This window comes from Oenanthe melanoleuca, unplaced genomic scaffold, assembly GCF_029582105.1.
Source record: "Oenanthe melanoleuca isolate GR-GAL-2019-014 unplaced genomic scaffold, OMel1.0 S210, whole genome shotgun sequence".
In the NCBI taxonomy this organism is placed as follows: domain Eukaryota; kingdom Metazoa; phylum Chordata; class Aves; order Passeriformes; family Muscicapidae; genus Oenanthe; species Oenanthe melanoleuca.
Genome location: NW_026612859.1, coordinates 12,742 through 27,697, shown reverse-complemented (window position 1 = coordinate 27,697; position 14,956 = coordinate 12,742). Strand labels below are relative to the sequence as shown.

The following is a 14,956-nucleotide window of genomic DNA, read 5'->3' as shown; positions in this document are numbered from 1 at the left end:
AAATTCTGTTGTCCTCAGCACAGGACAGGAACACAGTGTCCTTACCAGGATAGGAAGCCACACATGTCACTGCGTCGGAGTGAGCTCTGTAGGAGTGCAGCACCGTTTGCTCCGGGATGTCCCAGACCTTCACGCAGCAATCCCTGCCCCCGCTGACAGCCTGGCTGCTGCCAGCCAGCACACACACACCGACGTCACGATGTCATCGTGCTCGTATTTACAGAACTTGTTCACGATCAGGCTCTCCTTCTCCTCCAGCTCCCAGAGCTCCACCGCACCGGAGTCGGAGGCCACCAGGATGCCCCTGTCCGCCAGCCAGCACAGGTCGGCGACCCCCGCCTCGGTCTGCACGCCGGCGGTGCAGAAGCCCTCGCTGGGGGCGCGCCGGGGCTCGGCGAACACCCACAGCGAGCCGGTCCAGCAGCGGCCGTTCAGCCCGGAGGCGCCGAGCAGCAGGGCCCCGTCTGCGCGGTAACGCGCGCGCTCCAGGTGCCGCTCCATGCAGGCGGGCGCGTTGGGCGGGATGTTCCACTCGGGGCCGGCCTCCACCGCGGGTTTCCCATCCTCCGAGAGCGCGGGGCCGGGCGGGGCGGGCGGCGGGGCGTGACGCAAAGCAAGGGCGACCTGGTCCGGAGGGAGTCCGCGGCGAAACTACAAACTGGCCACGACAAATTGCACACTACACCACTATGGTGGATGGCAAAGTGCGTTTATTGATTGACGGGCACCGGCTTAAGTACCCGACAGGTGCTTACGTCACCTTACCATGTTGACTATGATCGGCCAACACTGTGGAGAGGGAGGGGCCCTAACTCCTCGTACACCGCGTGATCTTCCGGGCGATGTTCTAGCTAACCACAGTTTAGGCTCTGGCCAAGCCTTGATTCTAACTGAAAGAGAAAAATGTGTAAACCCAGGTGTTTTCTGCATCAAAATAATATTCCAGTCGTTTGGATTGGGAACTTGACCTTGTCAATATAACAGCTGAAGCTAACCTTGAAGTGAATTGGGTGTTCATTTTCCGGAGATGACCATCTGATTCCTCATTGAATCGAGGTTTGTCAGCTGTTTGCAGACCCTGAGGTGAAGACACAGTTTTTTAAGAGGTGATGACACAGTTTTTAAAGATTGATGATTATCTAATCTTGTAAATGTATGTCTGATGTTTAAAGTATTGATAATTGCTGAATTGTGTTTTAACTTCAGAAGATTTAAACTTTGTTTTTTGTTAGATATTTTTGGGGTATTTTTTGGGGGTATTTTTCTCACCTTTGGCAGCCAGGTTATGTGATTTTGGGGGTTTATTTGGGGTATTTCTAGGGGGGTTTTTTGGGCATTTTTAAGGGGGATTTTTGGGGTTTTTTTGGGGGGATTTTCAGGGGGGGTTTGGGAAATTTATTCGGAATTTTTGAGGATTCTTTTGGAATTTTTGGAAATTTTTTGGGGATATTTTTTTGGCAATTTTTTGGGGGTTTTGTTAAGTTTTGGGGATATTTTTGGCTTGTTTTTTGGAGTGTTTTTGGGTTTTTTTCTCACGTTTGGCCACCAGGTTAAGGTGATTTTGGGGATATTTTTGGTAATTTTTTTGGGATTTTTTTGGGTGTTTTTGGGTTAGTTTTGGGCGTTTTTTTCACCTTTGGCTGCCAGGTATTGGTGATTTTTGGGTGTTTCTAGGGGTTTTTTTTGGGAATTTTTTTCGGCGGGGTTGGTAATTTTTGGGGGATTTTTGGGAATATTTTGGGGGGTTGTGGGGAATTTATTTGGAATTTTTGCGGGATTTTTTGGGGATTTTTTTTGAAATTTTGGGGATTTTTTTGGGTGGAATTTTTTTGAGTTTTTGGTAATTATTTGGGTTATTTTTGGGGTGTTTTTTTGGTTTTTTTCTCACCTGTGGCCGCCAGGTTAGAGTGATTTTGGGGGATTTTTTAGGGGTGTTTCTAGGGCATTTGGGGGGGATTTTTGGGGGGTTTATGGGAGATATTTTTGGGATTTTTTGGGCTTTTTTTGAGGTTTTCTTGGGATTTCTTGGGGGGTTTTTTTGGGATTTTTGGGGATATTTTTGGTAATTTTGGGGGATTTTTTGGGGTATTTTTGGGGAAAATTTTGGGGGTTTTTGGAAATTTTTGGGGATATTTTTGGATGGTTTTGGGTGTTTTTTGGGTAGTTTTTGGGGTTATTTTCTCACTTTTGCCTGCCAGCTCCAGGTGATTTTTTTGATAATTTTTCGGGAGGTTTTTGGAATTTTTTTGGGCATATTTTCTGGGTGGTTTGGGGGATTTTTGGGATTTTTGGGGGGATATTTATTTGGGGATTTTTTTTTAAATTTTGGTAATTTTTGGGGATATTTTAGGGAGGTTTTTTGGAGTTTTTTGAGTTTTTTGGGGGATTTTCAAGAAATTTTAGGGGGATTTTTTTGGGGATTTTTTTTTTTTTTTATTTTTTGGCGATTTTTTTGGGGAATTTTCTTGGTCATTTCGGGGAGTTTTTGGGGTAGTTTTTTGGGGGTTTTGTCTCCCCTTTGGCCGCCAGCTTCAGCTGATTTCTGGGGGGTTTTTTTGGGATTTTTTGGGAGGGATTTTTTTTGGCTTTTTGGTAATATTTGGGGATGTTTTTTGTGTGTTTTGGGTGTTTTTTTGGGTAGTTTTTGGATGTTATTTTCTCACCTTTGCCTGCCAGCTCCAGGTGGTTTTTTGGTAATTTTTGGGGGGTTTTTGGTAATTTTTAGGGATTTTTTCTCGGTGGTTTTGGGGCTTTTTGGAGATTTTTCGGGGGGAAATTTTTTGGGGTGTTTGTGGGAATTTTTTGGGGAATTTTTTTTGGGTTTTTGGTAGTTTTTGAGGATGCTTTGGGGTGTTTTTGGCTGTTTTTTTGGGTAGTTTTTTGGGGTTTCTTCTCACCTTTTTTGGCCAGGTTCAGGTGATTTTTGGGGTTTTTGAGAATATTTTTGGAAATTTTTGGGGGGGACTTAGTTGGGGGAATTTTTTGGGGGATTTTTTTTTTGGAATTTTTTGGGGGTTTTTTTGGCGATTTTTTGGGGGTTTTGGGGGGGATTTTTTGGGGTGTTTTGGGTGGTTTTTTGGGTGGTTTTAGGATTTTTTGGGGTTTTTTTTGATGGTGTTTTGGTAATTTTTGGGGGAATTTTTTTGGGTAATTTTTTTGGAATTGTTTTGGGATTGTTTGGGGATTTTTGGAGATATATTTGGGGTGTTTTTTGGGAAAATTTTTGGTGTTTTTTGGGATTTTGGGATTTTTTTGGGGATTTTTGGAGGGTTTTTGGGAATTTTGGGGGGGAATTTTTTTTGAATTTTTTTCGAATTTTTTGGGGGATTTTTTTTCTATTTTTTTGGGTTTTTTTTTGGCGATTTTTTGGGAATTTTGGGGGGATTTTTTGGGGTGTTTTGGGTGGTTTTTTGGGTGGTTTTAGGATTTTTTAGGGGTTTTTTTTTGAGGGTGTTTTGGTAATTTTTGGGGGAATTTTTTTGGGTAATTTTTGGGGGAATTGTTTTGGGTAATTTTTTTGGAATTGTTTTGGGATTGTTTGGGGATTTTTGGAGATATATTTGGGGTGTTTTTTGGGAAAATTTTTGGTGTTTTTTGGGATTTTGGGATTTTTTTGGGGATTTTTGGGGGGTTTTTGGGAATTTTGGGGGGGAATTTTTTTTTAATTTTTTTCGGATTTTTTGGGGGATTTTTTTTTTATTTTTTGGGGGTTTTTTTGGCGATTTTTGGGGGGTTTTTGGGGGGATTTTTTGGGGTGTTTTGGGTGGTTTTTTGGGTGGTTTTAGGATTTTTTGGGGGTTTTTTTTTGAGGGTGTTTTGGTAATTTTTGGGGGAATTTTTTTGGGTAATTTTTTTGGAATTGTTTTGGGATTGTTTGGGGATTTTTGGAGATATATTTGGGGTGTTTTTTGGGAAAATTTTTGGTGTTTTTTGGGATTTTGGGATTTTTTTGGGGATTTTTGGAGGGTTTTTGGGAATTTTGGGGGGGAATTTTTTTTGAATTTTTTTCGGATTTTTTGGGGGATTTTTTTTTTTATTTTTTTGGGGGTTTTTTTGGCGATTTTTTGGGGGTTTTTGGGGGGATTTTTTGGGGTGTTTTGGGTGGTTTTTTGGGTGGTTTTAGGATTTTTTGGGGGGTTTTTTTTGAGGGTGTTTTGGTAATTTTTGGGGGAATTTTTTTGGGTAATTTTTGGGGGAATTTTTTTGGGTAATTTTTTTTGAATTGTTTTGGGATTGTTTGGGGATTTTTGGAGATATATTTGGGGTGTTTTTTGGGAAAATTTTTGGTGTTTTTTGGGATTTTGGGATTTTTTTGGGGATTTTTGGAGGGTTTTTGGGAATTTTGGGGGGGAATTTTTTTTTAATTTTTTTCGGATTTTTGGGGGGATTTTTTTTTTGGAATTTTTTGGGGAATTTTTTTTGGGTTTTTGGTAATTTTTGGGGATGTTTTTGGGGATGCTTTGGGGTGTTTTTGGCTGTTTTTTTGGGTAGTTTTTTGGGGTTTCTTCTCACCTTTTTCGGCCAGGTTCAGGTGATTTTTGGGGTTTTTGAGAATATTTTTGGTAATTTTTGGGGGGACTTTGTTGGGGGAATTTTTTGGGGGATTTTTTTTTGGAATTTTTTGGGTTTTTTTTGGCGATTTTTTGGGGTTTTTGGGGGGGATTTTTTGGGGTGTTTTGGGTGGTTTTTTGGGTGGTTTTAGGATTTTTTGGGGGGTTTTTTTTGAGGGTGTTTTGGTAATTTTTGGGGGAATTTTTTTGGGTAATTTTTTTGGAATTGTTTTGGGATTGTTTGGGGATTTTTGGAGATATATTTGGGGTGTTTTTTGGGAAAATTTTTGGTGTTTTTTGGGATTTTGGGATTTTTTTGGGGATTTTTGGAGGGTTTTTGGGAATTTTGGGGGGGAATTTTTTTTTAATTTTTTTCGGATTTTTTGGGGGATTTTTTTTTGGAATTTTTTGGGGTTTTTTTGGCGATTTTTTGGGGTTTTTGGGGGGGATTTTTTGGGGTGTTTTGGGTGGTTTTTTGGGTGGTTTTAGGATTTTTTGGGGGGTTTTTTTTGAGGGTGTTTTGGTAATTTTTGGGGGAATTTTTTTGGGTAATTTTTGGGGGAATTTTTTTGGGTAATTTTTTTGGAATTGTTTTGGGATTGTTTGGGGATTTTTGGAGATATATTTGGGGTGTTTTTTGGGAAAATTTTTGGTGTTTTTTGGGATTTTGGGATTTTTTTGGGGATTTTTGGAGGGTTTTTGGGAATTTTGGGGGGGAATTTTTTTTGAATTTTTTTCGGATTTTTTGGGGGATTTTTTTTTTTATTTTTTTGGGGGTTTTTTTGGCGATTTTTTGGGGTTTTTGGGGGGGATTTTTTGGGGTGTTTTGGGTGGTTTTTTGGGTGGTTTTAGGATTTTTTGGGGGTTTTTTTTTGAGGGTGTTTTGGTAATTTTTGGGGGAATTTTTTTGGGTAATTTTTGGGGGAATTTTTTTGGGTAATTTTTGGGGGAATTTTTTTGGGTAATTTTTTTGGAATTGTTTTGGGATTGTTTGGGGATTTTTGGAGATATATTTGGGGTGTTTTTTGGGAAAATTTTTGGTGTTTTTTGGGATTTTGGGATTTTTTTGGGGATTTTTGGAGGGTTTTTGGGAATTTTGGGGGGGAATTTTTTTTGAATTTTTTTCGTATTTTTTGGGGGATTTTTTTTTTGGAATTTTTTGGGGAATTTTTTTTGGGTTTTTGGTAATTTTTGGGGATGTTTTTGGGGATGCTTTGGGGGGTTTTTGGCTGTTTTTTTGGGTAGTTTTTTGGGGTTTCTTCTCACCTTTTTCGGCCAGGTTCAGGTGATTTTTGGGGTTTTTGAGAATATTTTTGGTAATTTTTGGGGGGACTTTGTTGGGGGAATTTTTTGGGGGATTTTTTTTTGGAATTTTTTGGGTTTTTTTTGGCGATTTTTTGGGGTTTTTGGGGGGGATTTTTTGGGGTGTTTTGGGTGGTTTTTTGGGTGGTTTTAGGATTTTTTGGGGGGTTTTTTTTGAGGGTGTTTTGGTAATTTTTGGGGGAATTTTTTTGGGTAATTTTTGGGGGAATTTTTTTGGGTAATTTTTGGGGAATTGTTTTGGGATTGTTTGGGGATTTTTGGAGATATATTTGGGGTGTTTTTTGGGAAAATTTTTGGTGTTTTTTGGGATTTTGGGATTTTTTTGGGGATTTTTGGAGGGTTTTTGGGAATTTTGGGGGGGAATTTTTTTTGAATTTTTTTCGGATTTTTTGGGGGATTTTTTTTTTTTATTTTTTTGGGGGTTTTTTTGGCGATTTTTTGGGGGTTTTTGGGGGGATTTTTTGGGGTGTTTTGGGTGGTTTTTTGGGTGGTTTTTGTATTTTTTGGGGGTTTTTTTTTGAGGGTGTTTTGGTAATTTTTGGGGGAATTTTTTTGGGTAATTTTTGGGGGAATTTTTTTGGGTAATTTTTTTGGAATTGTTTTGGGATTGTTTGGGGATTTTTGGAGATATATTTGGGGTGTTTTTTGGGAAAATTTTTGGTGTTTTTTGGGATTTTGGGATTTTTTTGGGGATTTTTGGAGGGTTTTTGGGAATTTTGGGGGGGAATTTTTTTTTGAATTTTTTTCGGATTTTTGGGGGGATTTTTTTGGAGATATTTTTCAAGTATTTTTTGGGGGTATTTTTCTCACCTTTGGCAGCCAGGTTATGTGATTTTGCGGGTTTATTTGGGGTATTTCTAGGGGGTTTTTTTGGGCATTTTTAAGGGGGATTTTTGGGGTTTTTTTGGGGGGATTTTGGGGGGATTTGGGAAATTTATTCGGAATTTTTGAGGATTCTTTTGGAATTTTTGGAGATTTTTTGGGGATATTTTTTTGGCAATTTTTTGGGGGTTTTGTTAAGTTTTGGGGATATTTTTGGCTTGTTTTTTGGAGTGTTTTTTGGGTTTTTTTCTCACGTTTGGCCACCAGGTTAAGGAGATTTTGGGGATATTTTTGGTAATTTTTTTGGGATTTTTTTGGGTGTTTTTGGGTTAGTTTTGGGCGTTTTTTTCACCTTTGGCTGCCAGGTATTGGTGATTTTTGGGTGTTTCTAGGGGATTTTTTTGGGAATTTTTTTCGGCGGGGTTGGTAATTTTTGGGGGATTTTTGGGAATATTTTGGGGGGTTGTGGGGAATTTATTTGGAATTTTTGCGGGATTTTTTGGGGATTTTTTTTGAAATTTTGGGGATTTTTTTGGGTGGAATTTTTTGAGTTTTTGGTAATTATTTGGGTTATTTTTGGGGTGTTTTTTTGGTTTTTTTTTCTCACCTGTGGCCGCCAGGTTAGAGTGATTTTAGGGGATTTTTTAGGGGTGTTTCTAGGGCATTTTGGGGGGATTTTTGGGGGGTTTATGAGAGATATTTTTGGAATTTTTTGGGGTTTTTTTGGCGATTTTTTGGGGTTTTTGGGGGGGATTTTTTGGGGTGTTTTGGGTGGTTTTTTGGGTGGTTTTAGGATTTTTTGGGGGGTTTTTTTTGAGGGTGTTTTGGTAATTTTTGGGGGAATATTTTTGGGTAATTTTTTTGGAATTGTTTTGGGATTGTTTGGGGATTTTTGGAGATATATTTGGGGTGTTTTTTGGGAAAATTTTTGGTGGTTTTTGGGATTTTGGGATTTTTTTGGGGATTTTTGGAGGGTTTTTGGGAATTTTGGGGGGGAATTTTTTTTGAATTTTTTTCGTATTTTTTGGGGGATTTTTTTTTTTGGAATTTTTTGGGGAATTTTTTTTGGGTTTTTGGTAATTTTTGGGGATGTTTTTGGGGATGCTTTGGGGTGTTTTTGGCTGGTTTTTTGGGTAGTTTTTTGGGGTTTCTTCTCACCTTTTTCGGCCAGGTTCAGGTGATTTTTGGGGTTTTTGAGAATATTTTTGGTAATTTTTGGGGGGACTTTGTTGGGGGAATTTTTTGGGGGATTTTTTTTTGGAATTTTTTGGGTTTTTTTTGGCGATTTTTTGGGGTTTTTGGGGGGGATTTTTTGGGGTGTTTTGGGTGGTTTTTTGGGTGGTTTTAGGATTTTTTGGGGGGTTTTTTTTGAGGGTGTTTTGGTAATTTTTGGGGGAATTTTTTTGGGTAATTTTTTTGGAATTGTTTTGGGATTGTTTGGGGATTTTTGGAGATATATTTGGGGTGTTTTTTGGGAAAATTTTTGGTGTTTTTTGGGATTTTGGGATTTTTTTGGGGATTTTTGGAGGGTTTTTGGGAATTTTGGGGGGGAATTTTTTTTTAATTTTTTTCGGATTTTTTGGGGGATTTTTTTTTGGAATTTTTTGGGGTTTTTTTGGCGATTTTTTGGGGTTTTTGGGGGGGATTTTTTGGGGTGTTTTGGGTGGTTTTTTGGGTGGTTTTAGGATTTTTTGGGGGGTTTTTTTTGAGGGTGTTTTGGTAATTTTTGGGGGAATTTTTTTGGGTAATTTTTGGGGGAATTGTTTTGGGTAATTTTTTTGGAATTGTTTTGGGATTGTTTGGGGATTTTTGGAGATATATTTGGGGTGTTTTTTGGGAAAATTTTTGGTGTTTTTTGGGATTTTGGGATTTTTTTGGGGATTTTTGGAGGGTTTTTGGGAATTTTGGGGGGGAATTTTTTTTGAATTTTTTTCGGATTTTTTGGGGGATTTTTTTTTTTTTTTTGGGGGGTTTTTTTGGCGATTTTTTGGGGGTTTTTGGGGGGATTTTTTGAGGTGTTTTGGGTGGTTTTTTGGGTGGTTTTTGGATTTTTTGGGGGTTTTTTTTGAGGGTGTTTTGGTAATTTTTGGGGGAATTTTTTTGGGTAATTTTTGGGGGAATTTTTTTGGGTAATTTTTTTGGAATTGTTTTGGGATTGTTTGGGGATTTTTGGAGATATATTTGGGGTGTTTTTTGGGAAAATTTTTGGTGTTTTTTGGGATTTTGGGATTTTTTTGGGGATTTTTGGAGGGTTTTTGGGAATTTTGGGGGGGAATTTTTTTTGAATTTTTTTCGTATTTTTTGGGGGATTTTTTTTTTGGAATTTTTTGGGGAATTTTTTTTGGGTTTTTGGTAATTTTTGGGGGATGTTTTTGGGGATGCTTTGGGGTGTTTTTGGCTGTTTTTTTGGGTAGTTTTTTGGGGTTTCTTCTCACCTTTTTCGGCCAGGTTCAGGTGATTTTTGGGGTTTTTGAGAATATTTTTGGTAATTTTTGGGGGGACTTTGTTGGGGGAATTTTTTGGGGGATTTTTTTTTTGGAATTTTTTGGGTTTTTTTTGGCGATTTTTTGGGGTTTTTGGGGGGGATTTTTTGGGGTGTTTTGGGTGGTTTTTTGGGTGGTTTTAGGATTTTTTGGGGGGTTTTTTTTGAGGGTGTTTTGGTAATTTTTGGGGGAATTTTTTTGGGTAATTTTTTTGGAATTGTTTTGGGATTGTTTGGGGATTTTTGGAGATATATTTGGGGTGTTTTTTGGGAAAATTTTTGGTGTTTTTTGGGATTTTGGGATTTTTTTGGGGATTTTTGGAGGGTTTTTGGGAATTTTTTGGGGGATTTTTTTTTGGAATTTTTTGGGGTTTTTTTGGCGATTTTTTGGGGTTTTTGGGGGGGATTTTTTGGGGTGTTTTGGGTGGTTTTTTGGGTGGTTTTAGGATTTTTTGGGGGGTTTTTTTTTGAGGGTGTTTTGGTAATTTTTGGGGGAATTTTTTTGGGTAATTTTTGGGGGAATTGTTTTGGGTAATTTTTTTGGAATTGTTTTGGGATTGTTTGGGGATTTTTGGAGATATATTTGGGGTGTTTTTTGGGAAAATTTTTGGTGTTTTTTGGGATTTTGGGATTTTTTTTGGGATTTTTGGAGGGTTTTTGGGAATTTTGGGGGGGAATTTTTTTTGAATTTTTTTCGGATTTTTTGGGGGATTTTTTTTTTGGAATTTTTTGGGGAATTTTTTTTGGGTTTTTGGTAATTTTTGGGGATGTTTTTGGGGATGCTTTGGGGTGTTTTTGGCTGGTTTTTTGGGTTGTTTTTTGGGGTTTCTTCTCACCTTTTTCGGCCAGGTTCAGGTGATTTTTGGGGTTTTTGAGAATATTTTTGGTAATTTTTGGGGGGACTTTGGTGAGGGAATTTTTTGGGGGATTTTTTTTTGGAATTTTTTGGGGTTTTTTTGGCGATTTTTTGGGGTTTTTGGGGGGGATTTTTTGGGGTGTTTTGGGTGGTTTTTTGGGTGGTTTTAGGATTTTTTGGGGGTTTTTTTTTGAGGGTGTTTTGGTAATTTTTGGGGGAATATTTTTGGGTAATTTTTTTGGAATTGTTTTGGGATTGTTTGGGGATTTTTGGAGATATATTTGGGGTGTTTTTTGGGAAAATTTTTGGTGTTTTTTGGGATTTTGGGATTTTTTTGGGGATTTTTGGAGGGTTTTTGGGAATTTTGGGGGGGAATTTTTTTTGAATTTTTTTCGGATTTTTTGGGGGATTTTTTTTTGGAATTTTTTGGGGTTTTTTTGGCGATTTTTTGGGGTTTTTGGGGGGGATTTTTTGGGGTGTTTTGGGTGGTTTTTTGGGTGGTTTTAGGATTTTTTGGGGGGTTTTTTTTGAGGGTGTTTTGGTAATTTTTGGGGGAATTTTTTTGGGTAATTTTTGGGGGAATTGTTTTGGGTAATTTTTTTGGAATTGTTTTGGGATTGTTTGGGGATTTTTGGAGATATATTTGGGGTGTTTTTTGGGAAAATTTTTGGTGTTTTTTGGGATTTTGGGATTTTTTTGGGGATTTTTGGAGGGTTTTTGGGAATTTTGGGGGGGAATTTTTTTTTGAATTTTTTTCGGATTTTTGGGGGGATTTTTTTGGAGATATTTTTCAAGTATTTTTTGGGGGTATTTTTCTCACCTTTGGCAGCCAGGTTATGTGATTTTGCGGGTTTATTTGGGGTATTTCTAGGGGGGTTTTTTGGGCATTTTTAAGGGGGATTTTTGGGGTTTTTTTGGGGGGATTTTCGGGAGGGGTTTGGGAAATTTATTCGGAATTTTTGAGGATTCTTTTGGAATTTTTGGAGATTTTTTGGGGATATTTTTTTGGCAATTTTTTGGGGGTTTTGTTAAGTTTTGGGGATATTTTTGGCTTGTTTTTTGGAGTGTTTTTTGGGTTTTTTTCTCACGTTTGGCCACCAGGTTAAGGAGATTTTGGGGATATTTTTGGTAATTTTTTTGGGATTTTTTTGGGTGTTTTTGGGTTAGTTTTGGGCGTTTTTTTCACCTTTGGCTGCCAGGTATTGGTGATTTTTGGGTGTTTCTAGGGGATTTTTTTGGGAATTTTTTTCGGCGGGGTTGGTAATTTTTGGGGGATTTTTGGGAATATTTTGGGGGGTTGTGGGGAATTTATTTGGAATTTTTGCGGGATTTTTTTGGGGATTTTTTTTGAAATTTTGGGGATTTTTTTGGGTGGAATTTTTTGAGTTTTTGGTAATTATTTGGGTTATTTTTGGGGTGTTTTTTTGGTTTTTTTCTCACCTGTGGCCGCCAGGTTAGAGTGATTTTAGGGGATTTTTTAGGGGTGTTTCTAGGGCATTTTGGGGGGATTTTTGGGGGGTTTATGGGAGATATTTTTGGGATTTTTTTGGGTTTTTTTTTGAGGGCTTTTTGGGGATTTCTGGGGGGATTTTTTGGGGAATTTTTTTTTTTATTTTATTTTTTTTTTAATTTTTGGCGATATTTTGGTGTTTATTTGGGGTATTTTTAGGCGTTTTTCGGGTTTTTTTTCTTACTTTTGGCCGCCAGCTCCAGGTGGTATTTGGGGTTTTTTGTTTGAGGATATTTTTGAAAATTTTGGAGGGATTTTTTTTGAGACCTTTTATTGGGTTTTTTGGTAATTTTTGGTGGGTTTCTTAGTAATTTTTGGGGTGTTTTGTAGGGATATTTTGGGGAATTTTTTTTGAGGTTTTTCGTAATTTTTTGGGGTGTTTTTGTGCTGTTTTTTTTGGGGGGGTTGGTATTTTTTGATAATTTTTGGGGGATATTTGTGGGGGGTTTTTGGGATTTTTTTTGGTTTTGTTGGGATTTTTGGGGGGTTTTGGAAGATATTTTTGGTGTGTTTTCTTAGTGATATTATGCTTAAACTCCATGCTTAGTCAAAGACAAAAGCCCATGATGGGGACCCCTGCAGCTGACAATTATCAACACTCACTGGCTGGACAAGCACCCAAATTAAAAGGGATAAAGAGAAGGATAAAACCACAAGCCAAAAAACAGGCACGCTCTAAAAAGGCAGAGCCAAGGACTGGCCGTACTAAACAGTTCCCAGAAGCTGTTGACTGTACGTGAAGGTCAATGTGATGCCTTCAGATCCCAGCTTTCTGTTCTGCTTGGGTATGCTTTCTGTTGTGCTTTAGGGTGATAAAGGTGAAACAGTCTGATACCAGCTATGGGCTCAGGGACAGTTTCTTCAGACTCCAGGCCCAAAGTATAAACAACCTGAGAAGAGGAGGGCAGGCCAGCCAAGAGAAGAGGAGGAGGACACCTTACAATTTGAAACTATTAATTGGATGGCTGACTCCTGTATGTAAATGGACTGAAGTCTATAAAAATGTAAAATCATGTGACCAAGCTCTCTTTTGCATCCACCTTGGAGCCACTCGGGCAGGGCAGGGGCCAGGCTGTGGCACTGTTGCTGCCAGGGTGTGGCCTTTGAAGGCCTTTCAATAGATACCCATTTATTTCCCCTAACTCTGTGTGATCTCTGTTCCAGCTCGTAAAGGCAACAGTTTTTGGCGAGCCAGCCAGGAGAGGAGGCATCTGGAAAAATCCCTGGACTAAGGCCGGCAGCTCTGGAAAAGCCCCAGCGGAGGTCCAGAGATATCAGAGCCAAGAACCCTGGGAACAGAGATGTGTGAGTGACGGAATAAAAGGGTATTCTGTTAGTTTAGCATCTGGGTTAGCTGCTAATAAGATTTGTAATTTGTAATTTGTAATTTTGTAAAGTGTGAATTTGTTTTGGAGAACCTCAGCACAACAATTCTGCTCTTTATCTGTAAGAAGGACTGCCTTCATAAAGAGCAGGTTTGAATTGCAGTGCTCTTGGCTTGAAGCCAGAGTGGTGCAGGTAATTAGTGTCTGTGCTGTGGCCCGAAGGGTCGTGGTTTCAAATCCCGACTGTTTGGACTGTTTGGTTTGTGCTTTGTTGTATAGTTCAGGATATCAGAATGGGTTGCACATCCTCTTCTGAATCTGATAATAATAGTATTCCAAGAAATAGCCCTTTGGGGCTAATATTGAAAAGCTGGGCAGATCTGATTGGAGAAGAGTCCGAGCTTTCAAAACCTAAACTTATTAGACTCTCGGAAAAATTTTGGCCAGTGTATGAATTAGATAATGGAGAAACCTGGCCTAAGTTTGGAAGTTTAAATCGAAAATTAGTATCAAGTTTAATATCCCAACTGCGTAGAGATAAATTTTTTGAAGAGCTAAAATATGCCCGGCTTTTCCTGATATTAGCATGTAAGCTGGACCGAGAAAAAGAGAAAGCAGATTTGGACCTGGTTGCGCCTGCCATGAAAGCAGAATCGGTCCCAACTGCGCCGGGCACGGGCCCGGGCCGGGGCACGGCCCCTCCTCCCGCAGCCCCGCAGAGGGGGAAAGGGGGGGCGCGGCTCAGGCAGGGCCCCGGTCAGTGAAGGAGGAGGAAGGCGGGCCCTGGCGGCCATGCACACTGCCCGCGCTGCCGTCCCCGGCACCGCCCACGGGGGTCGGGAAAAAAGAAAGAGATAACGAGTGTGTGCAGCCCTCGGTGCCGCCCCGAGAGGAGGGGCCGGGGGACAAGGCCTTTTACGAAGAAGGCGGAGAGGGAGCCCATAGGAGAGGTGGCGCCTCCTCTGCTCTTAGGCTTGATAGCTACCGTGGCAACCCCGAAGGCCGGGGCGCGGCCCCTCCTCCCGCAGCCCCGCAAAGGGGAGAAAGGAGGGGAAGCACGGGAAGCGGGGTGACAACAGGCAGCAAAGCGGCTGCAGCCGAAGAAGAAATTCGTCTTTCGCGTCCCCAAGGAAAGAAGCGGCCCCGAGCGGTGCCCCGCGCCCCGCCGAGCTCGCCGCGCCCGGCCCCGGCCTCGCCAAGGGCGAATCGGGCAGGCCGCCGCTGTGCAGGTTAAGCGGCGCCCAAGACAAGAGAGCTAAAGCTGCTGCAGCGGGGCTTGCTGCTGTCGGAGCTGCGCGGCTGCCGGGTGCGGCTCCGCAGCAACCCCAACGCGCTGCGGGTGCGCGACTGCCGCGGATGCCCCGCGCTCTGCGGGCCCGTGCCCACCTCCGTGCGGGTGGAGGCTGCAGCGCCTGCCCGTGCGCGCTGGCCGGTTAGCAGCACCGCACCCACCGCACTACCCACTGCTGGGTCTGTGTGCGAGTCACCAGCCGGGCCGTCATCGAAGCCTGTCCCAGGGTCTCCTTCACCCCCTACTTCCAGAGTTACCCTGGTATCGAGAGAGATTTCGAGTTGTCTGGGCTCAGCAAGAACAAAACAGTAACAACTGGAACCTAGTGGGGCACATTGACTGGTTAACTCATCCACGAACTCTGGGACTTAATCCCCAATATGTAATTAAATAATTCTACTTCATATTTAAATTTAAAACTATAATGTATGGCTAGATTTCTTAGTTAAGAATACCTGTTAAATATTGTTTACTGTTCTTGCACAAGTTGCTGCCATAATCTGTAGGTATCACTGTGAAATTTGCCAATTTCTAAAAGACTTTATTGTGAGTTCTAACTTATTGAGGTGGAGCAAAGGCCACTGGTACACGAACGACAGTGAGCCACTGTTAGAGCTGTTGTGCTGCTTTCACTCACCCAGGCAGACTAAATTAGTTACAGTGAAGCTGTCCTGTGCTATGGGCTGTTCCTCTGCCCCCTCCTCTCCTGGGAGCAATCTGGCAAGAGGGGTATGAAAAGAGTCAGAGCCAGAGCTCAGAGCAGCAGGGCTGGGCCAGCACTGAAACAAAATGAGCCT

General features: G+C 40.6%; 2 pseudogenes; one reads left to right on the top strand and one right to left on the bottom strand.

Moving 5' to 3' along the window:
* Nucleotides 1-4: 4 nt before the first annotated feature.
* LOC130266775 (methylosome protein 50-like) lies at nucleotides 5-1,047 on the bottom strand (annotated as a pseudogene).
* A 62-nt stretch (nucleotides 1,048-1,109) lies between these two features.
* On the top strand, nucleotides 1,110-14,553 carry LOC130266774 (tubulin-specific chaperone C-like; annotated as a pseudogene).
* Nucleotides 14,554-14,956: the final 403 nt, after the last annotated feature.